This window comes from Rhinoderma darwinii, chromosome 4 (genome assembly GCF_050947455.1).
Source record: "Rhinoderma darwinii isolate aRhiDar2 chromosome 4, aRhiDar2.hap1, whole genome shotgun sequence".
Classification (NCBI taxonomy): domain Eukaryota; kingdom Metazoa; phylum Chordata; class Amphibia; order Anura; family Rhinodermatidae; genus Rhinoderma; species Rhinoderma darwinii.
The window spans coordinates 2,067,800-2,092,041 of record NC_134690.1 but is presented as its reverse complement, the minus strand read 5'-3'; the positions used below and the strand labels follow the sequence as shown (position 1 = coordinate 2,092,041).

The following is a 24,242-nucleotide window of genomic DNA, read 5'->3' as shown; positions in this document are numbered from 1 at the left end:
TTTTTTTGTTTTAAGCTTTTTGTGAACAAACTCTGAAAATCCTTCTGCTGATCTTGCATTGTTTGTACTAATTTAGCTGAAACGTAGAACGCAGAAAAAGTAGAGATGCTTTGTAGGTGTTGGTGTTATATTGATTTGTAAAGGTGCCTTCCAAAACGGTAACCCTGCTTCATGTTCTGGCAATCGCTACTTGTGATTTTTAAAACTTTTGTAAAACTCTCTGCAAACCCTTGTGCTCATTTTCCAATTTTGGAACCCGTGGCAAAAGTAAAATAATTTCTTGTATTTTGTGTTTTTTAATCTTTTTGTGAACACTTACTGCATTCAATTATACTGATCTTTCTTTCATGACACGCTATTAAGCAGTAACTGCCGGAGAAAATACACAAAAAAAACTATAAAGTGTAGGCGTTGGTGGTATAGTGGTGAGCATAGCTGCCTTCCAAGCAGTTGACCCGGGTTCGATTCCCGGCCAACGCATGAAATAGGTATTTTTTTTTGTTTTAAGCTTTTTGTGAACAAACTCTGAAAATCCTTCTGCTGATCTTGCATTGTTTGTACTAATTTAGCTGAAACGTAGAACGCAGAAAAAGTAGAGATGCTTTGTAGGTGTTGGTGTTATATTGATTTGTAAAGGTGCCTTCCAAAACGGTAACCCTGCTTCATGTTCTGGCAATCGCTACTTGTGATTTTTAAAACTTTTGTAAAACTCTCTGCAAACCCTTGTGCTCATTTTCCAATTTTGGAACCCGTGGCAAAAGTAAAATAATTTCTTGTATTTTGTGTTTTTTAATCTTTTTGTGAACACTTACTGCATTCAATTATACTGATCTTTCATTCATGACACGCTATTAAGCAGTTACTGCCGGAGAAGTTACACAAAAAAAACTATAAAGTGTAGGCGTTGGTGGTATAGTGGTGAGCATAGCTGCCTTCCAAGCAGTTGACCCGGGTTCGATTCCTGGCCAACGCATGAAATAGGTATTTTTTTTTGTTTTAAGCTTTTTGTGAACAAACTCTGAAAATCCTTCTGCTGATCTTGCATTGTTTGTACTAATTTAGCTGAAACGTAGAACGCAGAAAAAGTAGAGATGCTTTATAGGTGTTGGTGTTATATTGATTTGTAAAGGTGCCTTCCAAAACGGTAACCCTGCTTCATGTTCTGGCAATCGCTACTTGTGATTTTTAAAACTTTTGTAAAACTCTCTGCAAACCCTTGTGCTCATTTTCCAATTTTGGAACCCGTGGCAAAAGTAAAATAATTTCTTGTATTTTGTGTTTTTTAATCTTTTTGTGAACACTTACTGCATTCAATTATACTGATCTTTCTTTCATGACACGCTATTAAGCAGTAACTGCCGGAGAAAATACACAAAAAAAACTATAAAGTGTAGGCGTTGGTGGTATAGTGGTGAGCATAGCTGCTTTCCATGCAGTTGACCCGGGTTCGATTCCCGGCCAACGCATGAAATAGGTATTTTTTTTTGTTTTAAGCTTTTTGTGAACAAACTCTGAAAATCCTTCTGCTGATCTTGCATTGTTTGTACTAATTTAGCTGAAACGTAGAACGCAGAAAAAGTAGAGATGCTTTGTAGGTGTTGGTGTTATATTGATTTGTAAAGGTGCCTTCCAAAACGGTAACCCTGCTTCATGTTCTGGCAATCGCTACTTGTGATTTTTAAAACTTTTGTAAAACTCTCTGCAAACCCTTGTGCTCATTTTCCAATTTTGGAACCCGTGGCAAAAGTAAAATAATTTCTTGTATTTTGTGTTTTTTAATCTTTTTGTGAACACTTACTGCATTCAATTATACTGATCTTTCTTTCATGACACGCTATTAAGCAGTAACTGCCGGAGAAAATACACAAAAAAAACTATAAAGTGTAGGCGTTGGTGGTATAGTGGTGAGCATAGCTGCCTTCCAAGCAGTTGACCCGGGTTTGATTCCCGGCCAACGCATGAAATAGGTATTTTTTTTTGTTTTAAGCTTTTTGTGAACAAACTCTGAAAATCCTTCTGCTGATCTTGCATTGTTTGTACTAATTTAGCTGAAACGTAGAACGCAGAAAAAGTAGAGATGCTTTGTAGGTGTTGGTGTTATATTGATTTGTAAAGGTGCCTTCCAAAACGGTAACCCTGCTTCATGTTCTGGCAATCGCTACTTGTGATTTTTAAAACTTTTGTAAAACTCTCTGCAAACCCTTGTGCTCATTTTCCAATTTTGGAACCCGTGGCAAAAGTAAAATAATTTCTTGTATTTTGTGTTTTTTAATCTTTTTGTGAACACTTACTGCATTCAATTATACTGATCTTTCATTCATGACACGCTATTAAGCAGTTACTGCCGGAGAAGTTACACAAAAAAAACTATAAAGTGTAGGCGTTGGTGGTATAGTGGTGAGCATAGCTGCCTTCCAAGCAGTTGACCCGGGTTCGATTCCTGGCCAACGCATGAAATAGGTATTTTTTTTTGTTTTAAGCTTTTTGTGAACAAACTCTGAAAATCCTTCTGCTGATCTTGCATTGTTTGTACTAATTTAGCTGAAACGTAGAACGCAGAAAAAGTAGAGATGCTTTATAGGTGTTGGTGTTATATTGATTTGTAAAGGTGCCTTCCAAAACGGTAACCCTGCTTCATGTTCTGGCAATCGCTACTTGTGATTTTTAAAACTTTTGTAAAACTCTCTGCAAACCCTTGTGCTCATTTTCCAATTTTGGAACCCGTGGCAAAAGTAAAATAATTTCTTGTATTTTGTGTTTTTTAATCTTTTTGTGAACACTTACTGCATTCAATTATACTGATCTTTCTTTCATGACACGCTATTAAGCAGTAACTGCCGGAGAAAATACACAAAAAAAACTATAAAGTGTAGGCGTTGGTGGTATAGTGGTGAGCATAGCTGCCTTCCAAGCAGTTGACCCGGGTTCGATTCCCGGCCAACGCATGAAATAGGTATTTTTTTTTGTTTTAAGCTTTTTGTGAACAAACTCTGAAAATCCTTCTGCTGATCTTGCATTGTTTGTACTAATTTAGCTGAAACGTAGAACGCAGAAAAAGTAGAGATGCTTTGTAGGTGTTGGTGTTATATTGATTTGTAAAGGTGCCTTCCAAAACGGTAACCCTGCTTCATGTTCTGGCAATCGCTACTTGTGATTTTTAAAACTTTTGTAAAACTCTCTGCAAACCCTTGTGCTCATTTTCCAATTTTGGAACCCGTGGCAAAAGTAAAATAATTTCTTGTATTTTGTGTTTTTTAATCTTTTTGTGAACACTTACTGCATTCAATTATACTGATCTTTCATTCATGACACGCTATTAAGCAGTTACTGCCGGAGAAGTTACACAAAAAAAACTATAAAGTGTAGGCGTTGGTGGTATAGTGGTGAGCATAGCTGCCTTCCAAGCAGTTGACCCGGGTTCGATTCCCGGCCAACGCATGAAATAGGTATTTTTTTTTGTTTTAAGCTTTTTGTGAACAAACTCTGAAAATCCTTCTGCTGATCTTGCATTGTTTGTACTAATTTAGCTGAAACGTAGAACGCAGAAAAAGTAGAGATGCTTTGTAGGTGTTGGTGTTATATTGATTTGTAAAGGTGCCTTCCAAAACGGTAACCCTGCCTCATGTTCTGGCAATCACTACTTGTGATTTTTAAAACTTTTGTAAAACTCTCTGCAAACCCTTGTGCTCATTTTCCAATTTTGGAACCCGTGGCAAAAGTAAAATAATTTCTTGTATTTTGTGTTTTTTAATCTTTTTGTGAACACTTACTGCATTCAATTATACTGATCTTTCTTTCATGACACGCTATTAAGCAGTAACTGCCGGAGAAAATACACAAAAAAAACTATAAAGTGTAGGCGTTGGTGGTATAGTGGTGAGCATAGCTGCCTTCCAAGCAGTTGACCCGGGTTCGATTCCCGGCCAACGCATGAAATAGGTATTTTTTTTTGTTTTAAGCTTTTTGTGAACAAACTCTGAAAATCCTTCTGCTGATCTTGCATTGTTTGTACTAATTTAGCTGAAACGTAGAACGCAGAAAAAGTAGAGATGCTTTGTAGGTGTTGGTGTTATATTGATTTGTAAAGGTGCCTTCCAAAACGGTAACCCTGCCTCATGTTCTGGCAATCACTACTTGTGATTTTTAAAACTTTTGTAAAACTCTCTGCAAACCCTTGTGCTCATTTTCCAATTTTGGAACCCGTGGCAAAAGTAAAATAATTTCTTGTATTTTGTGTTTTTTAATCTTTTTGTGAACACTTACTGCATTCAATTATACTGATCTTTCATTCATGACACGCTATTAAGCAGTAACTGCCGGAGAAGTTACACAAAAAAAACTATAAAGTGTAGGCGTTGGTGGTATAGTGGTGAGCATAGCTGCCTTCCAAGCAGTTGACCCGGGTTCGATTCCCGGCCAACGCATGAAATAGGTATTTTTTTTTTGTTTTAAGCTTTTTGTGAACAAACTCTGAAAATCCTTCTGCTGATCTTGCATTGTTTGTACTAATTTAGCTGAAACGTAGAACGCAGAAAAAGTAGAGATGCTTTGTAGGTGTTGGTGTTATATTGATTTGTAAAGGTGCCTTCCAAAACGGTAACCCTGCCTCATGTTCTGGCAATCACTACTTGTGATTTTTAAAACTTTTGTAAAACTCTCTGCAAACCCTTGTGCTCATTTTCCAATTTTGGAACCCGTGGCAAAAGTAAAATAATTTCTTGTATTTTGTGTTTTTTAATCTTTTTGTGAACACTTACTGCATTCAATTATACTGATCTTTCATTCATGACACGCTATTAAGCAGTAACTGCCGGAGAAGTTACACAAAAAAAACTATAAAGTGTAGGCGTTGGTGGTATAGTGGTGAGCATAGCTGCCTTCCAAGCAGTTGACCTGGGTTCGATTCCCGGCCAACGCATGAAATAGGTATTTTTTTTTTGTTTTAAGCTTTTTGTGAACAAACTCTGAAAATCCTTCTGCTGATCTTGCATTGTTTGTACTAATTTAGCTGAAACGTAGAACGCAGAAAAAGTAGAGATGCTTTGTAGGTGTTGGTGTTATATTGATTTGTAAAGGTGCCTTCCAAAACGGTAACCCTGCCTCATGTTCTGGCAATCACTACTTGTGATTTTTAAAACTTTTGTAAAACTCTCTGCAAACCCTTGTGCTCATTTTCCAATTTTGGAACCCGTGGCAAAAGTAAAATAATTTCTTGTATTTTGTGTTTTTTAATCTTTTTGTGAACACTTACTGCATTCAATTATACTGATCTTTCATTCATGACACGCTATTAAGCAGTAACTGCCGGAGAAGTTACACAAAAAAAACTATAAAGTGTAGGCGTTGGTGGTATAGTGGTGAGCATAGCTGCCTTCCAAGCAGTTGACCCGGGTTCGATTCCCGGCCAACGCATGAAATAGGTATTTTTTTTTGTTTTAAGCTTTTTGTGAACAAACTCTGAAAATCCTTCTGCTGATCTTGCATTGTTTGTACTAATTTAGCTGAAACGTAGAACGCAGAAAAAGTAGAGATGCTTTGTAGGTGTTGGTGTTATATTGATTTGTAAAGGTGCCTTCCAAAACGGTAACCCTGCTTCATGTTCTGGCAATCACTACTTGTGATTTTTAAAACTTTTGTAAAACTCTCTGCAAACCCTTGTGCTCATTTTCCAATTTTGGAACCCGTGGCAAAAGTAAAATAATTTCTTGTATTTTGTGTTTTTTAATCTTTTTGTGAACACTTACTGCATTCAATTATACTGATCTTTCTTTCATGACACGCTATTAAGCAGTAACTGCCGGAGAAAATACACAAAAAAAACTATAAAGTGTAGGCGTTGGTGGTATAGTGGTGAGCATAGCTGCCTTCCAAGCAGTTGACCCGGGTTCGATTCCCGGCCAACGCATGAAATAGGTATTTTTTTTTGTTTTAAGCTTTTTGTGAACAAACTCTGAAAATCCTTCTGCTGATCTTGCATTGTTTGTACTAATTTAGCTGAAACGTAGAACGCAGAAAAAGTAGAGATGCTTTGTAGGTGTTGGTGTTATATTGATTTGTAAAGGTGCCTTCCAAAACGGTAACCCTGCTTCATGTTCTGGCAATCGCTACTTGTGATTTTTAAAACTTTTGTAAAACTCTCTGCAAACCCTTGTGCTCATTTTCCAATTTTGGAACCCGTGGCAAAAGTAAAATAATTTCTTGTATTTTGTGTTTTTTAATCTTTTTGTGAACACTTACTGCATTCAATTATACTGATCTTTCTTTCATGACACGCTATTAAGCAGTAACTGCCGGAGAAAATACACAAAAAAAACTATAAAGTGTAGGCGTTGGTGGTATAGTGGTGAGCATAGCTGCCTTCCAAGCAGTTGACCCGGGTTCGATTCCCGGCCAACACATGAAATAGGTATTTTTTTTGTTTTAAGCTTTTTGTGAACAAACTCTGAAAATCCTTCTGCTGATCTTGCATTGTTTGTACTAATTTAGCTGAAACGTAGAACGCAGAAAAAGTAGAGATGCTTTGTAGGTGTTGGTGTTATATTGATTTGTAAAGGTGCCTTCCAAAACGGTAACCCTGCTTCATGTTCTGGCAATCGCTACTTGTGATTTTTAAAACTTTTGTAAAACTCTCTGCAAACCCTTGTGCTCATTTTCCAATTTTGGAACCCGTGGCAAAAGTAAAATAATTTCTTGTATTTTGTGTTTTTTAATCTTTTTGTGAACACTTACTGCATTCAATTATACTGATCTTTCTTTCATGACACGCTATTAAGCAGTAACTGCCGGAGAAAATACACAAAAAAAACTATAAAGTGTAGGCGTTGGTGGTATAGTGGTGAGCATAGCTGCCTTCCAAGCAGTTGACCCGGGTTCGATTCCCGGCCAACGCATGAAATAGGTATTTTTTTTTGTTTTAAGCTTTTTGTGAACAAACTCTGAAAATCCTTCTGCTGATCTTGCATTGTTTGTACTAATTTAGCTGAAACGTAGAACGCAGAAAAAGTAGAGATGCTTTGTAGGTGTTGGTGTTATATTGATTTGTAAAGGTGCCTTCCAAAACGGTAACCCTGCTTCATGTTCTGGCAATCGCTACTTGTGATTTTTAAAACTTTTGTAAAACTCTCTGCAAACCCTTGTGCTCATTTTCCAATTTTGGAACCCGTGGCAAAAGTAAAATAATTTCTTGTATTTTGTGTTTTTTAATCTTTTTGTGAACACTTACTGCATTCAATTATACTGATCTTTCATTCATGACACGCTATTAAGCAGTTACTGCCGGAGAAGTTACACAAAAAAAACTATAAAGTGTAGGCGTTGGTGGTATAGTGGTGAGCATAGCTGCCTTCCAAGCAGTTGACCCGGGTTCGATTCCTGGCCAACGCATGAAATAGGTATTTTTTTTGTTTTAAGCTTTTTGTGAACAAACTCTGAAAATCCTTCTGCTGATCTTGCATTGTTTGTACTAATTTAGCTGAAACGTAGAACGCAGAAAAAGTAGAGATGCTTTATAGGTGTTGGTGTTATATTGATTTGTAAAGGTGCCTTCCAAAACGGTAACCCTGCTTCATGTTCTGGCAATCGCTACTTGTGATTTTTAAAACTTTTGTAAAACTCTCTGCAAACCCTTGTGCTCATTTTCCAATTTTGGAACCCGTGGCAAAAGTAAAATAATTTCTTGTATTTTGTGTTTTTTAATCTTTTTGTGAACACTTACTGCATTCAATTATACTGATCTTTCTTTCATGACACGCTATTAAGCAGTAACTGCCGGAGAAAATACACAAAAAAAACTATAAAGTGTAGGCGTTGGTGGTATAGTGGTGAGCATAGCTGCCTTCCATGCAGTTGACCCGGGTTCGATTCCCGGCCAACGCATGAAATAGGTATTTTTTTTGTTTTAAGCTTTTTGTGAACAAACTCTGAAAATCCTTCTGCTGATCTTGCATTGTTTGTACTAATTTAGCTGAAACGTAGAACGCAGAAAAAGTAGAGATGCTTTGTAGGTGTTGGTGTTATATTGATTTGTAAAGGTGCCTTCCAAAACGGTAACCCTGCTTCATGTTCTGGCAATCGCTACTTGTGATTTTTAAAACTTTTGTAAAACTCTCTGCAAACCCTTGTGCTCATTTTCCAATTTTGGAACCCGTGGCAAAAGTAAAATAATTTCTTGTATTTTGTGTTTTTTAATCTTTTTGTGAACACTTACTGCATTCAATTATACTGATCTTTCTTTCATGACACGCTATTAAGCAGTAACTGCCGGAGAAAATACACAAAAAAAACTATAAAGTGTAGGCGTTGGTGGTATAGTGGTGAGCATAGCTGCCTTCCAAGCAGTTGACCCGGGTTTGATTCCCGGCCAACGCATGAAATAGGTATTTTTTTTTGTTTTAAGCTTTTTGTGAACAAACTCTGAAAATCCTTCTGCTGATCTTGCATTGTTTGTACTAATTTAGCTGAAACGTAGAACGCAGAAAAAGTAGAGATGCTTTGTAGGTGTTGGTGTTATATTGATTTGTAAAGGTGCCTTCCAAAACGGTAACCCTGCTTCATGTTCTGGCAATCGCTACTTGTGATTTTTAAAACTTTTGTAAAACTCTCTGCAAACCCTTGTGCTCATTTTCCAATTTTGGAACCCGTGGCAAAAGTAAAATAATTTCTTGTATTTTGTGTTTTTTAATCTTTTTGTGAACACTTACTGCATTCAATTATACTGATCTTTCATTCATGACACGCTATTAAGCAGTTACTGCCGGAGAAGTTACACAAAAAAAACTATAAAGTGTAGGCGTTGGTGGTATAGTGGTGAGCATAGCTGCCTTCCAAGCAGTTGACCCGGGTTCGATTCCTGGCCAACGCATGAAATAGGTATTTTTTTTTGTTTTAAGCTTTTTGTGAACAAACTCTGAAAATCCTTCTGCTGATCTTGCATTGTTTGTACTAATTTAGCTGAAACGTAGAACGCAGAAAAAGTAGAGATGCTTTATAGGTGTTGGTGTTATATTGATTTGTAAAGGTGCCTTCCAAAACGGTAACCCTGCTTCATGTTCTGGCAATCGCTACTTGTGATTTTTAAAACTTTTGTAAAACTCTCTGCAAACCCTTGTGCTCATTTTCCAATTTTGGAACCCGTGGCAAAAGTAAAATAATTTCTTGTATTTTGTGTTTTTTAATCTTTTTGTGAACACTTACTGCATTCAATTATACTGATCTTTCTTTCATGACACGCTATTAAGCAGTAACTGCCGGAGAAAATACACAAAAAAAACTATAAAGTGTAGGCGTTGGTGGTATAGTGGTGAGCATAGCTGCCTTCCAAGCAGTTGACCCGGGTTCGATTCCCGGCCAACGCATGAAATAGGTATTTTTTTTTGTTTTAAGCTTTTTGTGAACAAACTCTGAAAATCCTTCTGCTGATCTTGCATTGTTTGTACTAATTTAGCTGAAACGTAGAACGCAGAAAAAGTAGAGATGCTTTGTAGGTGTTGGTGTTATATTGATTTGTAAAGGTGCCTTCCAAAACGGTAACCCTGCCTCATGTTCTGGCAATCACTACTTGTGATTTTTAAAACTTTTGTAAAACTCTCTGCAAACCCTTGTGCTCATTTTCCAATTTTGGAACCCGTGGCAAAAGTAAAATAATTTCTTGTATTTTGTGTTTTTTAATCTTTTTGTGAACACTTACTGCATTCAATTATACTGATCTTTCTTTCATGACACGCTATTAAGCAGTAACTGCCGGAGAAAATACACAAAAAAAACTATAAAGTGTAGGCGTTGGTGGTATAGTGGTGAGCATAGCTGCCTTCCAAGCAGTTGACCCGGGTTCGATTCCCGGCCAACGCATGAAATAGGTATTTTTTTTTTGTTTTAAGCTTTTTGTGAACAAACTCTGAAAATCCTTCTGCTGATCTTGCATTGTTTGTACTAATTTAGCTGAAACGTAGAACGCAGAAAAAGTAGAGATGCTTTGTAGGTGTTGGTGTTATATTGATTTGTAAAGGTGCCTTCCAAAACGGTAACCCTGCCTCATGTTCTGGCAATCACTACTTGTGATTTTTAAAACTTTTGTAAAACTCTCTGCAAACCCTTGTGCTCATTTTCCAATTTTGGAACCCGTGGCAAAAGTAAAATAATTTCTTGTATTTTGTGTTTTTTAATCTTTTTGTGAACACTTACTGCATTCAATTATACTGATCTTTCATTCATGACACGCTATTAAGCAGTAACTGCCGGAGAAGTTACACAAAAAAAACTATAAAGTGTAGGCGTTGGTGGTATAGTGGTGAGCATAGCTGCCTTCCAAGCAGTTGACCCGGGTTCGATTCCCGGCCAACGCATGAAATAGGTATTTTTTTTTTGTTTTAAGCTTTTTGTGAACAAACTCTGAAAATCCTTCTGCTGATCTTGCATTGTTTGTACTAATTTAGCTGAAACGTAGAACGCAGAAAAAGTAGAGATGCTTTGTAGGTGTTGGTGTTATATTGATTTGTAAAGGTGCCTTCCAAAACGGTAACCCTGCCTCATGTTCTGGCAATCACTACTTGTGATTTTTAAAACTTTTGTAAAACTCTCTGCAAACCCTTGTGCTCATTTTCCAATTTTGGAACCCGTGGCAAAAGTAAAATAATTTCTTGTATTTTGTGTTTTTTAATCTTTTTGTGAACACTTACTGCATTCAATTATACTGATCTTTCATTCATGACACGCTATTAAGCAGTAACTGCCGGAGAAGTTACACAAAAAAAACTATAAAGTGTAGGCGTTGGTGGTATAGTGGTGAGCATAGCTGCCTTCCAAGCAGTTGACCTGGGTTCGATTCCCGGCCAACGCATGAAATAGGTATTTTTTTTTTGTTTTAAGCTTTTTGTGAACAAACTCTGAAAATCCTTCTGCTGATCTTGCATTGTTTGTACTAATTTAGCTGAAACGTAGAACGCAGAAAAAGTAGAGATGCTTTGTAGGTGTTGGTGTTATATTGATTTGTAAAGGTGCCTTCCAAAACGGTAACCCTGCCTCATGTTCTGGCAATCACTACTTGTGATTTTTAAAACTTTTGTAAAACTCTCTGCAAACCCTTGTGCTCATTTTCCAATTTTGGAACCCGTGGCAAAAGTAAAATAATTTCTTGTATTTTGTGTTTTTTAATCTTTTTGTGAACACTTACTGCATTCAATTATACTGATCTTTCATTCATGACACGCTATTAAGCAGTAACTGCCGGAGAAGTTACACAAAAAAAACTATAAAGTGTAGGCGTTGGTGGTATAGTGGTGAGCATAGCTGCCTTCCAAGCAGTTGACCCGGGTTCGATTCCCGGCCAACGCATGAAATAGGTATTTTTTTTTTGTTTTAAGCTTTTTGTGAACAAACTCTGAAAATCCTTCTGCTGATCTTGCATTGTTTGTACTAATTTAGCTGAAACGTAGAACGCAGAAAAAGTAGAGATGCTTTGTAGGTGTTGGTGTTATATTGATTTGTAAAGGTGCCTTCCAAAACGGTAACCCTGCCTCATGTTCTGGCAATCACTACTTGTGATTTTTAAAACTTTTATAAAACTCTCTGCAAACCCTTGTGCTCATTTTCCAATTTTGGAACCCGTGGCAAAAGTAAAATAATTTCTTGTATTTTGTGTTTTTTAATCTTTTTGTGAACACTTACTGCATTCAATTATACTGATCTTTCATTCATGACACGCTATTAAGCAGTAACTGCCGGAGAAGTTACACAAAAAAAACTATAAAGTGTAGGCGTTGGTGGTATAGTGGTGAGCATAGCTGCCTTCCAAGCAGTTGACCCGGGTTCGATTCCCGGCCAACGCATGAAATAGGTATTTTTTTTTTGTTTTAAGCTTTTTGTGAACAAACTCTGAAAATCCTTCTGCTGATCTTGCATTGTTTGTACTAATTTAGCTGAAACGTAGAACGCAGAAAAAGTAGAGATGCTTTGTAGGTGTTGGTGTTATATTGATTTGTAAAGGTGCCTTCCAAAACGGTAACCCTGCCTCATGTTCTGGCAATCACTACTTGTGATTTTTAAAACTTTTGTAAAACTCTCTGCAAACCCTTGTGCTCATTTTCCAATTTTGGAACCCGTGGCAAAAGTAAAATAATTTCTTGTATTTTGTGTTTTTTAATCTTTTTGTGAACACTTACTGCATTCAATTATACTGATCTTTCATTCATGACACGCTATTAAGCAGTAACTGCCGGAGAAGTTACACAAAAAAAACTATAAAGTGTAGGCGTTGGTGGTATAGTGGTGAGCATAGCTGCCTTCCAAGCAGTTGACCCGGGTTCGATTCCCGGCCAACGCATGAAATAGGTATTTTTTTTTTGTTTTAAGCTTTTTGTGAACAAACTCTGAAAATCCTTCTGCTGATCTTGCATTGTTTGTACTAATTTAGCTGAAACGTAGAACGCAGAAAAAGTAGAGATGCTTTGTAGGTGTTGGTGTTATATTGATTTGTAAAGGTGCCTTCCAAAACGGTAACCCTGCCTCATGTTCTGGCAATCACTACTTGTGATTTTTAAAACTTTTATAAAACTCTCTGCAAACCCTTGTGCTCATTTTCCAATTTTGGAACCCGTGGCAAAAGTAAAATAATTTCTTGTATTTTGTGTTTTTTAATCTTTTTGTGAACACTTACTGCATTCAATTATACTGATCTTTCATTCATGACACGCTATTAAGCAGTAACTGCCGGAGAAGTTACACAAAAAAAACTATAAAGTGTAGGCGTTGGTGGTATAGTGGTGAGCATAGCTGCCTTCCAAGCAGTTGACCCGGGTTCGATTCCCGGCCAACGCATGAAATAGGTATTTTTTTTTTGTTTTAAGCTTTTTGTGAACAAACTCTGAAAATCCTTCTGCTGATCTTGCATTGTTTGTACTAATTTAGCTGAAACGTAGAACGCAGAAAAAGTAGAGATGCTTTGTAGGTGTTGGTGTTATATTGATTTGTAAAGGTGCCTTCCAAAACGGTAACCCTGCCTCATGTTCTGGCAATCACTACTTGTGATTTTTAAAACTTTTGTAAAACTCTCTGCAAACCCTTGTGCTCATTTTCCAATTTTGGAACCCGTGGCAAAAGTAAAATAATTTCTTGTATTTTGTGTTTTTTAATCTTTTTGTGAACACTTACTGCATTCAATTATACTGATCTTTCATTCATGACACGCTATTAAGCAGTAACTGCCGGAGAAGTTACACAAAAAAAACTATAAAGTGTAGGCGTTGGTGGTATAGTGGTGAGCATAGCTGCCTTCCAAGCAGTTGACCCGGGTTCGATTCCTGGCCAACGCATGAAATAGGTATTTTTTTTTTGTTTTAAGCTTTTTGTGAACAAACTCTGAAAATCCTTCTGCTGATCTTGCATTGTTTGTACTAATTTAGCTGAAACGTAGAACGCAGAAAAAGTAGAGATGCTTTGTAGGTGTTGGTGTTATATTGATTTGTAAAGGTGCCTTCCAAAACGGTAACCCTGCTTCATGTTCTGGCAATCACTACTTGTGATTTTTAAAACTTTTGTAAAACTCTCTGCAAACCCTTGTGCTCATTTTCCAATTTTGGAACCCGTGGCAAAAGTAAAATAATTTCTTGTATTTTGTGTTTTTTAATCTTTTTGTGAACACTTACTGCATTCAATTATACTGATCTTTCATTCATGACACGCTATTAAGCAGTAACTGCCGGAGAAAATACACAAAAAAACTATAAAGTGTAGGCGTTGGTGGTATAGTGGTGAGCATAGCTGCCTTCCAAGCAGTTGACCCGGGTTCGATTCCCGGCCAACGCATGAAATAGGTATTTTTTTTTTGTTTTAAGCTTTTTGTGAACAAACTCTGAAAATCCTTCTGCTGATCTTGCATTGTTTGTACTAATTTAGCTGAAACGTAGAACGCAGAAAAAGTAGAGATGCTTTGTAGGTGTTGGTGTTATATTGATTTGTAAAGGTGCCTTCCAAAACGGTAACCCTGCCTCATGTTCTGGCAATCACTACTTGTGATTTTTAAAACTTTTGTAAAACTCTCTGCAAACCCTTGTGCTCATTTTCCAATTTTGGAACCCGTGGCAAAAGTAAAATAATTTCTTGTATTTTGTGTTTTTTAATCTTTTTGTGAACACTTACTGCATTCAATTATACTGATCTTTCATTCATGACACGCTATTAAGCAGTAACTGCCGGAGAAAATACACAAAAAAAACTATAAAATGTAGGCGTTGGTGGTATAGTGGTGAGCATAGCTGCCTTCCAAGCAGTTGACCCGGGTTCGATTCCCGGCCAACGCATGAAATAGGTATTTTTTTTTGTTTTAAGCTTTTTGTGAACAAACTCTGAAAATCCTTCTGCTGATCTTGCATTGTTTGTACTAATTTAGCTGAAACGTAGAACGCAGAAAAAGTAGAGATGCTTTGTAGGTGTTGGTGTTATATTGATTTGTAAAGGTGCCTTCCAAAACGGTAACCCTGCTTCATGTTCTGGCAATCACTACTTGTGATTTTTAAAACTTTTGTAAAACTCTCTGCAAACCCTTGTGCTCATTTTCCAATTTTGGAACCCGTGGCAAAAGTAAAATAATTTCTTGTATTTTGTGTTTTTTAATCTTTTTGTGAACACTTACTGCATTCAATTATACTGATCTTTCATTCATGACACGCTATTAAGCAGTAACTGCCGGAGAAAATACACAAAAAAACTATAAAGTGTAGGCGTTGGTGGTATAGTGGTGAGCATAGCTGCCTTCCAAGCAGTTGACCCGGGTTCGATTCCCGGCCAACGCATGAAATAGGTATTTTTTTTTTGTTTTAAGCTTTTTGTGAACAAACTCTGAAAATCCTTCTGCTGATCTTGCATTGTTTGTACTAATTTAGCTGAAACGTAGAACGCAGAAAAAGTAGAGATGCTTTGTAGGTGTTGGTGTTATATTGATTTGTAAAGGTGCCTTCCAAAACGGTAACCCTGCCTCATGTTCTGGCAATCACTACTTGTGATTTTTAAAACTTTTGTAAAACTCTCTGCAAACCCTTGTGCTCATTTTCCAATTTTGGAACCCGTGGCAAAAGTAAAATAATTTCTTGTATTTTGTGTTTTTTAATCTTTTTGTGAACACTTACTGCATTCAATTATACTGATCTTTCATTCATGACACGCTATTAAGCAGTAACTGCCGGAGAAAATACACAAAAAAAACTATAAAATGTAGGCGTTGATGGTATAGTGGTGAGCATAGCTGCCTTCCAAGCAGTTGACCCGGGTTCGATTCCCGGCCAACGCATGAAATAGGTATTTTTTTTTTGTTTTAAGCTTTTTGTGAACAAACTCTGCAAATCCTTCTGCTGATCTTGCATTGTTTGTACTAATTTAGCTGAAACGTAGAACGCAGAAAAAGTAGAGATGCTTTGTAGGTGTTGGTGTTATATTGATTTGTAAAGGTGCCTTCCAAAACGGTAACCCTGCCTCATGTTCTGGCAATCACTACTTGTGATTTTTAAAACTTTTGTAAAACTCTCTGCAAACCCTTGTGCTCATTTTCCAATTTTGGAACCCGTGGCAAAAGTAAAATAATTTCTTGTATTTTGTGTTTTTTAATCTTTTTGTGAACACTTACTGCATTCAATTATACTGATCTTTCATTCATGACACGCTATTAAGCAGTAACTGCCGGAGAAAATACACAAAAAAAACTATAAAATGTAGGCGTTGATGGTATAGTGGTGAGCATAGCTGCCTTCCAAGCAGTTGACCCGGGTTCGATTCCCGGCCAACGCATGAAATAGGTATTTTTTTTTTGTTTTAAGCTTTTTGTGAACAAACTCTGCAAATCCTTCTGCTGATCTTGCATTGTTTGTACTAATTTAGCTGAAACGTAGAACGCAGAAAAAGTAGAGATGCTTTGTAGGTGTTGGTGTTATATTGATTTGTAAAGGTGCCTTCCAAAACGGTAACCCTGCTTCATGTTCTGGCAATCACTACTTGTGATTTTTAAAACTTTTGTAAAACTCTCTGCAAACCCTTGTGCTCATTTTCCAATTTTGGAACCCGTGGCAAAAGTAAAATAATTTCTTGTATTTTGTGTTTTTTAATCTTTTTGTGAACACTTACTGCATTCAATTATACTGATCTTTCATTCATGACACGCTATTAAGCAGTAACTGCCGGAGAAAATACACAAAAAAAACTATAAAGTGTAGGCGTTGATGGTATAGTGGTGAGCATAGCTGCCTTCCAAGCAGTTGACCCGGGTTCGATTCCCGGCCAACGCATGAAATAGGTATTTTTTTTTTGTTTTAAGCTTTTTGTGAACAAACTCTGCAAATCCTTCTGCTGATCTTGCATTGTTTGTACTAATTTAGCTGAAACGTAGAACGCAGAAAAAGTAGAGATGCTTTGTAGGTGTTGGTGTTATATTGATTTGTAAAGGTGCCTTCCAAAACGGTAACCCTGCTTCATGTTCTGGCAATCACTACTTGTGATTTTTAAAACTTTTGTAAAACTCTCTGCAAACCCTTGTGCTCATTTTCCAATTTTGGAACCCGTGGCAAAAGTAAAATAATTTCTTGTATTTTGTGTTTTTTAATCTTTTTGTGAACACTTACTGCATTCAATTATACTGATCTTTCATTCATGACACGCTATTAAGCAGTAACTGCCGGAGAAAATACACAAAAAAAACTATAAAGTGTAGGCGTTGGTGGTATAGTGGTGAGCATAGCTGCCTTCCAAGCAGTTGACCCGGGTTCGATTCCCGGCCAACGCATGAAATAGGTATTTTTTTTTTGTTTTAAGCTTTTTGTGAACAAACTCTGCAAATCCTTCTGCTGATCTTGCATTGTTTGTACTAATTTAGCTGAAACGTAGAACGCAGAAAAAGTAGAGATGCTTTGTAGGTGTTGGTGTTATATTGATTTGTAAAGGTGCCTTCCAAAACGGTAACCCTGCTTCATGTTCTGGCAATCGCTACTTGTGATTTTTAAAACTTTTGTAAAACTCTCTGCAAACCCTTGTGCTCATTTTCCAATTTTGGAACCCGTGGCAAAAGTAAAATAATTTCTTGTATTTTGTGTTTTTTAATCTTTTTGTGAACACTTACTGCATTCAATTATACTGATCTTTCATTCATGACACGCTATTAAGCAGTTACTGCCGGAGAAGTTACACAAAAAAAACTATAAAGTGTAGGCGTTGGTGGTATAGTGGTGAGCATAGCTGCCTTCCAAGCAGTTGACCCGGGTTCGATTCCCGGCCAACGCATGAAATAGGTATCTTTTTTTTGTTTTAAGCTTTTTGTGAACAAACTCTGAAAATCCTTCTGCTGATCTTGCATTGTTTGTACTAATTTAGCTGAAACGTAGAACGCAGAAAAAGTAGAGATGCTTTGTAGGTGTTGGTGTTATATTGATTTGTAAAGGTGCCTTCCAAAACGGTAACCCTGCTTCATGTTCTGGCAATCGCTACTTGTGATTTTTAAAACTTTTGTAAAACTCTCTGCAAACCCTTGTGCTCATTTTCCAATTTTGGAACCCGTGGCAAAAGTAAAATAATTTCTTGTATTTTGTGTTTTTTAATCTTTTTGTGAACACTTACTGCATTCAATTATACTGATCTTTCTTTCATGACACGCTATTAAGCAGTAACTGCCGGAGAAAATACACAAAAAAAACTATAAAGTGTAGGCGTTGGTGGTATAGTGGTGAGCATAGCTGCCTTCCAAGCAGTTGACCCGGGTTCGATTCCCGGCCAACGCATGAAATAGGTATTTTTTTTTGTTTTAAGCTTTTTGTGAACAAACTCTGAAAATCCTTCTGCTGATCTTGCATTGTTTGTACTAATTTAGCTGAAACGTAGAACGCAGAAAAAGTAGAGATGCTTTGTAGGTGTTGGTGTTATATTGATTTGTAAAGGTGCCTTCCAAAACGGTAACCCTGCTTCATGTTCTGGCAATCGCTACTTGTGATTTTTAAAACTTTTGTAAAACTCTCTGCAAACCCTTGTGCTCATTTTCCAATTTTGGAACCCGTGGCAAAAGTAAAATAATTTCTTGTATTTTGTGTTTTTTAATCTTTTTGTGAACACTTACTGCATTCAATTATACTGATCTTTCTTTCATGACACGCTATTAAGCAGTAACTGCCGGAGAAAATACACAAAAAAAACTATAAAGTGTAGGCGTTGGTAGTATAGTGGTGAGCATAGCTGCCTTCGAAGCAGTTGGTCCGGGTTCGATTCCCGGCCAACGCATGAAATAGGTATTTTTTTTTGTTTTAAGCTTTTTGTGAACAAACTCTGAAAATCCTTCTGCTGATCTTGCATTGTTTGTACTAATTTAGCTGAAACGTAGAACGCAGAAAAAGTAGAGATGCTTTGTAGGTGTTGGTGTTATATTGATTTGTAAAGGTGCCTTCCAAAACGGTAACCCTGCTTCATGTTCTGCAATCGCTACTTGTGATTTTTAAAACTTTTGTAAAACTCTCTGCAAACCCTTGTGCTCATTTTCCAATTTTGGAACCCGTGGCAAAAGTAAAATAATTTCTTGTATTTTGTGTTTTTTAATCTTTTTGTGAACACTTACTGCATTCAATTATACTGATCTTTCTTTCATGACACGCTATTAAGCAGTAACTGCCGGAGAAAATACACAAAAAAAACTATAAAGTGTAGGCGTTGGTGGTATAGTGGTGAGCATAGCTGCCTTCCAAGCAGTTGACCCGGGTTCGATTCCCGGCCAACGCATGAAATAGGTATTTTTTTTTTGTTTTAAGCTTTTTGTGAACAAACTCTGAAAATCCTTCTGCTGATCTTGCATTGTTTGTACTAATTTAGCTGAAACGTAGAACGCAGAAAAAGTAGAGATGCTTTGTAGGTGTTGGTGTTATATTGATTTGTAAAGGTGCCTTCCAAAACGGTAACCCTGCTTCATGTTCTGGCAATCGCTACTTGTGATTTTTAAAACTTTTGTAAAACTCTCTGCAAACCCTTGTGCTCATTTTCCAATTTTGGAACCCGTGGCAAAAGTAAAATAATTTCTTGTATTTTGTGTTTTTTAATCTTTTTGTGAACACTTACTGCATTCAATTATACTGATCTTTCTTTCATGACACGCTATTAAGCAGTAACTGCCGGAGAAAATACACAAAAAAAACTATAAAGTGTAGGCGTTGGTAGTATAGTGGTGAGCATAGCTGCCTTCGAAGCAGTTGGTCCGGGTTCGATTCCCGGCCAACGCATGAAATAGGTATTTTTTTTTGTTTTAAGCTTTTTGTGAACAAACTCTGAAAATCCTTCTGCTGATCTTGCATTGTTTGTACTAATTTAGCTGAAACGTAGAACGCAGAAAAAGTAGAGATGCTTTGTAGGTGTTGGTGTTATATTGATTTGTAAAGGTGCCTTCCAAAACGGTAACCCTGCTTCATGTTCTGCAATCGCTACTTGTGATTTTTAAAACTTTTGTAAAACTCTCTGCAAACCCTTGTGCTCATTTTCCAATTTTGGAACCCGTGGCAAAAGTAAAATAATTTCTTGTATTTTGTGTTTTTTAATCTTTTTGTGAACACTTACTGCATTCAATTATACTGATCTTTCTTTCATGACACGCTATTAAGCAGTAACTGCCGGAGAAAATACACAAAAAAAACTATAAAGTGTAGGCGTTGGTGGTATAGTGGTGAGCATAGCTGCCTTCCAAGCAGTTGACCCGGGTTCGATTCCCGGCCAACGCATGAAATAGGTATTTTTTTTTTGTTTTAAGCTTTTTGTGAACAAACTCTGAAAATCCTTCTGCTGATCTTGCATTGTTTGTACTAATTTAGCTGAAACGTAGAACGCAGAAAAAGTAGAGATGCTTTGTAGGTGTTGGTGTTATATTGATTTGTAAAGGTGCCTTCCAAAACGGTAACCCTGCTTCATGTTCTGGCAATCGCTACTTGTGATTTTTAAAACTTTCGTAAAACTCTCTGCAAACCCTTGTGCTCATTTTCCAATTTTGGAACCCGTGGCAAAAGTAAAATAATTTCTTGTATTTTGTGTTTTTTAATCTTTTTGTGAACACTTACTGCATTCAATTATACTGATCTTTCTTTCATGACACGCTATTAAGCAGTAACTGCCGGAGAAAATACACAAAAAAAACTATAAAGTGTAGGCGTTGGTGGTATAGTGGTGAGCATAGCTGCCTTCCAAGCAGTTGACCCGGGTTCGATTCCCGGCCAACGCATGAAATAGGTATTTTTTTTTGTTTTAAGCTTTTTGTGAACAAACTCTGAAAATCCTTCTGCTGATCTTGCATTGTTTGTACTAATTTAGCTGAAACGTAGAACGCAGAAAAAGTAGAGATGCTTTGTAGGTGTTGGTGTTATATTGATTTGTAAAGGTGCCTTCCAAAACGGTAACCCTGCTTCATGTTCTGGCAATCGCTACTTGTGATTTTTAAAACTTTTGTAAAACTCTCTGCAAACCCTTGTGCTCATTTTCCAATTTTGGAACCCGTGGCAAAAGTAAAATAATTTCTTGTATTTTGTGTTTTTTAATCTTTTTGTGAACACTTACTGCATTCAATTATACTGATCTTTCTTTCATGACACGCTATTAAGCAGTAACTGCCGGAGAAAATACACAAAAAAAACTATAAAGTGTAGGCGTTGGTGGTATAGTGGTGAGCATAGCTGCCTTCCAAGCAGTTGACCCGGGTTCGATTCCCGGCCAACGCAAGAAATAGGTATTTTTTTTTGTTTTAAGCTTTTTGTGAACAAACTCTGAAAATCCTTCTGCTGATCTTGCATTGTTTGTACTAATTTAGCTGAAACGTAGAACGCAGAAAAAGTAGAGATGCTTTGTAGGTGTTGGTGTTATATTGATTTGTAAAGGTGCCTTCCAAAACGGTAACCCTGCTTCATGTTCTGCAATCGCTACTTGTGATTTTTAAAACTTTTGTAAAACTCTCTGCAAACCCTTGTGCTCATTTTCCAATTTTGGAACCCGTGGCAAAAGTAAAATAATTTCTTGTATTTTGTGTTTTTTAATCTTTTTGTGAACACTTACTGCATTCAATTATACTGATCTTTCTTTCATGACACGCTATTAAGCAGTAACTGCCGGAGAAAATACACAAAAAAAACTATAAAGTGTAGGAGTTGGTAGTATAGTGGTGAGCATAGCTGCCTTCGAAGCAGTTGGTCCGGGTTCGATTCCCGGCCAACGCATGAAATAGGTATTTTTTTTTGTTTTAAGCTTTTTGTGAACAAACTCTGAAAATCCTTCTGCTGATCTTGCATTGTTTGTACTAATTTAGCTGAAACGTAGAACGCAGAAAAAGTAGAGATGCTTTGTAGGTGTTGGTGTTATATTGATTTGTAAAGGTGCCTTCCAAAACGGTAACCCTGCTTCATGTTCTGCAATCGCTACTTGTGATTTTTAAAACTTTTGTAAAACTCTCTGCAAACCCTTGTGCTCATTTTCCAATTTTGGAACCCGTGGCAAAAGTAAAATAATTTCTTGTATTTTGTGTTTTTTAATCTTTTTGTGAACACTTACTGCATTCAATTATACTGATCTTTCTTTCATGACACGCTATTAAGCAGTAACTGCCGGAGAAAATACACAAAAAAAACTATAAAGTGTAGGAGTTGGTAGTATAGTGGTGAGCATAGCTGCCTTCGAAGCAGTTGGTCCGGGTTCGATTCCCGGCCAACGCATGAAATAGGTATTTTTTTTTGTTTTAAGCTTTTTGTGAACAAACTCTGAAAATCCTTCTGCTGATCTTGCATTGTTTGTACTAATTTAGCTGAAACGTAGAACGCAGAAAAAGTAGAGATGCTTTGTAGGTGTTGGTGTTATATTGATTTGTAAAGGTGCCTTCCAAAACGGTAACCCTGCTTCATGTTCTGCAATCGCTACTTGTGATTTTTAAAACTTTTGTAAAACTCTCTGCAAACCCTTGTGCTCATTTTCCAATTTTGGAACCCGTGGCAAAAGTAAAATAATTTCTTGTATTTTGTGTTTTTTAATCTTTTTGTGAACACTTACTGCATTCAATTATACTGATCTTTCTTTCATGACACGCTATTAAGCAGTAACTGCCGGAGAAAATACACAAAAAAAACTATAAAGTGTAGGCGTTGGTGGTATAGTGGTGAGCATAGCTGCCTTCCAAGCAGTTGACCCGGGTTCGATTCCCGGCCAACGCAAGAAATAGGTATTTTTTTTTGTTTTAAGCTTTTTGTGAACAAACTCTGAAAATCCTTCTGCTGATCTTGCATTGTTTGTACTAATTTAGCTGAAACGTAGAACGCAGAAAAAGTAGAGATGCTTTGTAGGTGTTGGTGTTATATTGATTTGTAAAGGTGCCTTCCAAAACGGTAACCCTGCTTCATGTTCTGCAATCGCTACTTGTGATTTTTAAAACTTTTGTAAAACTCTCTGCAAACCCTTGTGCTCATTTTCCAATTTTGGAACCCGTGGCAAAAGTAAAATAATTTCTTGTATTTTGTGTTTTTTAATCTTTTTGTGAACACTTACTGCATTCAATTATACTGATCTTTCTTTCATGACACGCTATTAAGCAGTAACTGCCGGAGAAAATACACAAAAAAAACTATAAAGTGTAGGCGTTGGTGGTATAGTGGTGAGCATAGCTGCCTTCCAAGCAGTTGACCCGGGTTCGATTCCCGGCCAACGCATGAAATAGGTATTTTTTTTTGTTTTAAGCTTTTTGTGAACAAACTCTGAAAATCCTTCTGCTGATCTTGCATTGTTTGTACTAATTTAGCTGAAACGTAGAACGCAGAAAAAGTAGAGATGCTTTGTAGGTGTTGGTGTTATATTGATTTGTAAAGGTGCCTTCCAAAACGGTAACCCTGCTTCATGTTCTGGCAATCGCTACTTGTGATTTTTAAAACTTTTGTAAAACTCTCTGCAAACCCTTGTGCTCATTTTCCAATTTTGGAACCCGTGGCAAAAGTAAAATAATTTCTTGTATTTTGTGTTTTTTAATCTTTTTGTGAACACTTACTGCATTCAATTATACTGATCTTTCTTTCATGACACGCTATTAAGCAGTAACTGCCGGAGAAAATACACAAAAAAAACTATAAAGTGTAGGCGTTGGTGGTATAGTGGTGAGCATAGCTGCCTTCCAAGCAGTTGACCCGGGTTCGATTCCCAGCCAACGCATGAAATAGGTATTTTTTTTTGTTTTAAGCTTTTTGTGAACAAACTCTGAAAATCCTTCTGCTGATCTTGCATTGTTTGTACTAATTTAGCTGAAACGTAGAACGCAGAAAAAGTAGAGATGCTTTGTAGGTGTTGGTGTTATATTGATTTGTAAAGGTGCCTTCCAAAACGGTAACCCTGCTTCATGTTCTGGCAATCGCTACTTGTGATTTTTAAAACTTTCGTAAAACTCTCTGCAAACCCTTGTGCTCATTTTCCAATTTTGGAACCCGTGGCAAAAGTAAAATAATTTCTTGTATTTTGTGTTTTTTAATCTTTTTGTGAACACTTACTGCATTCAATTATACTGATCTTTCTTTCATGACACGCTATTAAGCATTAACTGCCGGAGAAAATACACAAAAAAAACTATAAAGTGTAGGCGTTGGTGGTATAGAGGTGAGCATAGCTGCCTTCCAAGCAGTTGACCCGGGTTCGATTCCCGGCCAACGCATGAAATAGGTATTTTTTTTTGTTTTAAGCTTTTTGTGAACAAACTCTGAAAATCCTTCTGCTGATCTTGCATTGTTTGTACTAATTTAGCTGAAACGTAGAACGCAGAAAAAGTAGAGATGCTTTGTAGGTGTTGGTGTTATATTGATTTGTAAAGGTGCCTTCCAAAACGGTAACCCTGCTTCATGTTCTGGCAATCGCTACTTGTGATTTTTAAAACTTTTGTAAAACTCTCTGCAAACCCTTGTGCTCATTTTCCAATTTTGGAACCCGTGGCAAAAGTAAAATAATTTCTTGTATTTTGTGTTTTTTAATCTTTTTGTGAACACTTACTGCATTCAATTATACTGATCTTTCTTTCATGACACGCTATTAAGCAGTAACTGCCGGAGAAAATACACAAAAAAAACTATAAAGTGTAGGAGTTGGTAGTATAGTGGTGAGCATAGCTGCCTTCGAAGCAGTTGGTCCGGGTTCGATTCCCGGCCAACGCATGAAATAGGTATTTTTTTTTGTTTTAAGCTTTTTGTGAACAAACTCTGAAAATCCTTCTGCTGATCTTGCATTGTTTGTACTAATTTAGC

The 24,242-nt window shown here is 36.8% G+C and overlaps 38 non-coding genes across 38 annotated transcripts; all 38 read left to right on the top strand.

Moving 5' to 3' along the window:
* Window positions 1-408: 408 nt before the first annotated feature.
* On the top strand, window positions 409-480 carry TRNAG-UCC (transfer RNA glycine (anticodon UCC)). Its single transcript has one exon. It is a non-coding gene; the product is annotated as a tRNA-Gly (tRNA).
* Window positions 481-1,394: 914 nt separating this feature from the next.
* Window positions 1,395-1,466, top strand: TRNAG-UCC (transfer RNA glycine (anticodon UCC)). Its single transcript has one exon. It is a non-coding gene; the product is annotated as a tRNA-Gly (tRNA).
* A 1,407-nt stretch (window positions 1,467-2,873) lies between these two features.
* On the top strand, window positions 2,874-2,945 carry TRNAG-UCC (transfer RNA glycine (anticodon UCC)). The gene has a single exon. It is a non-coding gene; the product is annotated as a tRNA-Gly (tRNA).
* Window positions 2,946-3,366: 421 nt separating this feature from the next.
* On the top strand, window positions 3,367-3,438 carry TRNAG-UCC (transfer RNA glycine (anticodon UCC)). The gene has a single exon. It is a non-coding gene; the product is annotated as a tRNA-Gly (tRNA).
* Window positions 3,439-3,859: 421 nt separating this feature from the next.
* On the top strand, window positions 3,860-3,931 carry TRNAG-UCC (transfer RNA glycine (anticodon UCC)). Its single transcript has one exon. It is a non-coding gene; the product is annotated as a tRNA-Gly (tRNA).
* A 421-nt stretch (window positions 3,932-4,352) lies between these two features.
* On the top strand, window positions 4,353-4,424 carry TRNAG-UCC (transfer RNA glycine (anticodon UCC)). The gene has a single exon. It is a non-coding gene; the product is annotated as a tRNA-Gly (tRNA).
* A 422-nt stretch (window positions 4,425-4,846) lies between these two features.
* TRNAG-UCC (transfer RNA glycine (anticodon UCC)) lies at window positions 4,847-4,918 on the top strand. The gene has a single exon. It is a non-coding gene; the product is annotated as a tRNA-Gly (tRNA).
* Window positions 4,919-5,340: 422 nt separating this feature from the next.
* TRNAG-UCC (transfer RNA glycine (anticodon UCC)) lies at window positions 5,341-5,412 on the top strand. Its single transcript has one exon. It is a non-coding gene; the product is annotated as a tRNA-Gly (tRNA).
* Window positions 5,413-5,833: 421 nt separating this feature from the next.
* Window positions 5,834-5,905, top strand: TRNAG-UCC (transfer RNA glycine (anticodon UCC)). The gene has a single exon. It is a non-coding gene; the product is annotated as a tRNA-Gly (tRNA).
* Window positions 5,906-6,326: 421 nt separating this feature from the next.
* On the top strand, window positions 6,327-6,398 carry TRNAG-UCC (transfer RNA glycine (anticodon UCC)). Its single transcript has one exon. It is a non-coding gene; the product is annotated as a tRNA-Gly (tRNA).
* A 420-nt stretch (window positions 6,399-6,818) lies between these two features.
* TRNAG-UCC (transfer RNA glycine (anticodon UCC)) lies at window positions 6,819-6,890 on the top strand. Its single transcript has one exon. It is a non-coding gene; the product is annotated as a tRNA-Gly (tRNA).
* A 913-nt stretch (window positions 6,891-7,803) lies between these two features.
* Window positions 7,804-7,875, top strand: TRNAG-UCC (transfer RNA glycine (anticodon UCC)). The gene has a single exon. It is a non-coding gene; the product is annotated as a tRNA-Gly (tRNA).
* A 1,406-nt stretch (window positions 7,876-9,281) lies between these two features.
* On the top strand, window positions 9,282-9,353 carry TRNAG-UCC (transfer RNA glycine (anticodon UCC)). The gene has a single exon. It is a non-coding gene; the product is annotated as a tRNA-Gly (tRNA).
* A 421-nt stretch (window positions 9,354-9,774) lies between these two features.
* TRNAG-UCC (transfer RNA glycine (anticodon UCC)) lies at window positions 9,775-9,846 on the top strand. Its single transcript has one exon. It is a non-coding gene; the product is annotated as a tRNA-Gly (tRNA).
* Window positions 9,847-10,268: 422 nt separating this feature from the next.
* Window positions 10,269-10,340, top strand: TRNAG-UCC (transfer RNA glycine (anticodon UCC)). Its single transcript has one exon. It is a non-coding gene; the product is annotated as a tRNA-Gly (tRNA).
* Window positions 10,341-10,762: 422 nt separating this feature from the next.
* Window positions 10,763-10,834, top strand: TRNAG-UCC (transfer RNA glycine (anticodon UCC)). Its single transcript has one exon. It is a non-coding gene; the product is annotated as a tRNA-Gly (tRNA).
* A 422-nt stretch (window positions 10,835-11,256) lies between these two features.
* TRNAG-UCC (transfer RNA glycine (anticodon UCC)) lies at window positions 11,257-11,328 on the top strand. The gene has a single exon. It is a non-coding gene; the product is annotated as a tRNA-Gly (tRNA).
* A 422-nt stretch (window positions 11,329-11,750) lies between these two features.
* Window positions 11,751-11,822, top strand: TRNAG-UCC (transfer RNA glycine (anticodon UCC)). Its single transcript has one exon. It is a non-coding gene; the product is annotated as a tRNA-Gly (tRNA).
* Window positions 11,823-12,244: 422 nt separating this feature from the next.
* On the top strand, window positions 12,245-12,316 carry TRNAG-UCC (transfer RNA glycine (anticodon UCC)). The gene has a single exon. It is a non-coding gene; the product is annotated as a tRNA-Gly (tRNA).
* A 422-nt stretch (window positions 12,317-12,738) lies between these two features.
* TRNAG-UCC (transfer RNA glycine (anticodon UCC)) lies at window positions 12,739-12,810 on the top strand. Its single transcript has one exon. It is a non-coding gene; the product is annotated as a tRNA-Gly (tRNA).
* Window positions 12,811-13,725: 915 nt separating this feature from the next.
* Window positions 13,726-13,797, top strand: TRNAG-UCC (transfer RNA glycine (anticodon UCC)). The gene has a single exon. It is a non-coding gene; the product is annotated as a tRNA-Gly (tRNA).
* A 422-nt stretch (window positions 13,798-14,219) lies between these two features.
* Window positions 14,220-14,291, top strand: TRNAG-UCC (transfer RNA glycine (anticodon UCC)). Its single transcript has one exon. It is a non-coding gene; the product is annotated as a tRNA-Gly (tRNA).
* A 420-nt stretch (window positions 14,292-14,711) lies between these two features.
* Window positions 14,712-14,783, top strand: TRNAG-UCC (transfer RNA glycine (anticodon UCC)). The gene has a single exon. It is a non-coding gene; the product is annotated as a tRNA-Gly (tRNA).
* Window positions 14,784-16,687: 1,904 nt separating this feature from the next.
* Window positions 16,688-16,759, top strand: TRNAG-UCC (transfer RNA glycine (anticodon UCC)). Its single transcript has one exon. It is a non-coding gene; the product is annotated as a tRNA-Gly (tRNA).
* A 422-nt stretch (window positions 16,760-17,181) lies between these two features.
* Window positions 17,182-17,253, top strand: TRNAG-UCC (transfer RNA glycine (anticodon UCC)). The gene has a single exon. It is a non-coding gene; the product is annotated as a tRNA-Gly (tRNA).
* A 422-nt stretch (window positions 17,254-17,675) lies between these two features.
* Window positions 17,676-17,747, top strand: TRNAG-UCC (transfer RNA glycine (anticodon UCC)). The gene has a single exon. It is a non-coding gene; the product is annotated as a tRNA-Gly (tRNA).
* Window positions 17,748-18,168: 421 nt separating this feature from the next.
* Window positions 18,169-18,240, top strand: TRNAR-UCG (transfer RNA arginine (anticodon UCG)). The gene has a single exon. It is a non-coding gene; the product is annotated as a tRNA-Arg (tRNA).
* A 420-nt stretch (window positions 18,241-18,660) lies between these two features.
* Window positions 18,661-18,732, top strand: TRNAG-UCC (transfer RNA glycine (anticodon UCC)). The gene has a single exon. It is a non-coding gene; the product is annotated as a tRNA-Gly (tRNA).
* A 422-nt stretch (window positions 18,733-19,154) lies between these two features.
* Window positions 19,155-19,226, top strand: TRNAR-UCG (transfer RNA arginine (anticodon UCG)). Its single transcript has one exon. It is a non-coding gene; the product is annotated as a tRNA-Arg (tRNA).
* Window positions 19,227-19,646: 420 nt separating this feature from the next.
* On the top strand, window positions 19,647-19,718 carry TRNAG-UCC (transfer RNA glycine (anticodon UCC)). Its single transcript has one exon. It is a non-coding gene; the product is annotated as a tRNA-Gly (tRNA).
* A 422-nt stretch (window positions 19,719-20,140) lies between these two features.
* On the top strand, window positions 20,141-20,212 carry TRNAG-UCC (transfer RNA glycine (anticodon UCC)). The gene has a single exon. It is a non-coding gene; the product is annotated as a tRNA-Gly (tRNA).
* A 421-nt stretch (window positions 20,213-20,633) lies between these two features.
* TRNAG-UCC (transfer RNA glycine (anticodon UCC)) lies at window positions 20,634-20,705 on the top strand. The gene has a single exon. It is a non-coding gene; the product is annotated as a tRNA-Gly (tRNA).
* Window positions 20,706-21,125: 420 nt separating this feature from the next.
* On the top strand, window positions 21,126-21,197 carry TRNAR-UCG (transfer RNA arginine (anticodon UCG)). Its single transcript has one exon. It is a non-coding gene; the product is annotated as a tRNA-Arg (tRNA).
* Window positions 21,198-21,617: 420 nt separating this feature from the next.
* On the top strand, window positions 21,618-21,689 carry TRNAR-UCG (transfer RNA arginine (anticodon UCG)). The gene has a single exon. It is a non-coding gene; the product is annotated as a tRNA-Arg (tRNA).
* Window positions 21,690-22,109: 420 nt separating this feature from the next.
* On the top strand, window positions 22,110-22,181 carry TRNAG-UCC (transfer RNA glycine (anticodon UCC)). Its single transcript has one exon. It is a non-coding gene; the product is annotated as a tRNA-Gly (tRNA).
* Window positions 22,182-22,601: 420 nt separating this feature from the next.
* Window positions 22,602-22,673, top strand: TRNAG-UCC (transfer RNA glycine (anticodon UCC)). The gene has a single exon. It is a non-coding gene; the product is annotated as a tRNA-Gly (tRNA).
* Window positions 22,674-23,587: 914 nt separating this feature from the next.
* TRNAG-UCC (transfer RNA glycine (anticodon UCC)) lies at window positions 23,588-23,659 on the top strand. Its single transcript has one exon. It is a non-coding gene; the product is annotated as a tRNA-Gly (tRNA).
* A 421-nt stretch (window positions 23,660-24,080) lies between these two features.
* On the top strand, window positions 24,081-24,152 carry TRNAR-UCG (transfer RNA arginine (anticodon UCG)). Its single transcript has one exon. It is a non-coding gene; the product is annotated as a tRNA-Arg (tRNA).
* The last annotated feature ends 90 nt before the right edge of the window (window positions 24,153-24,242 follow it).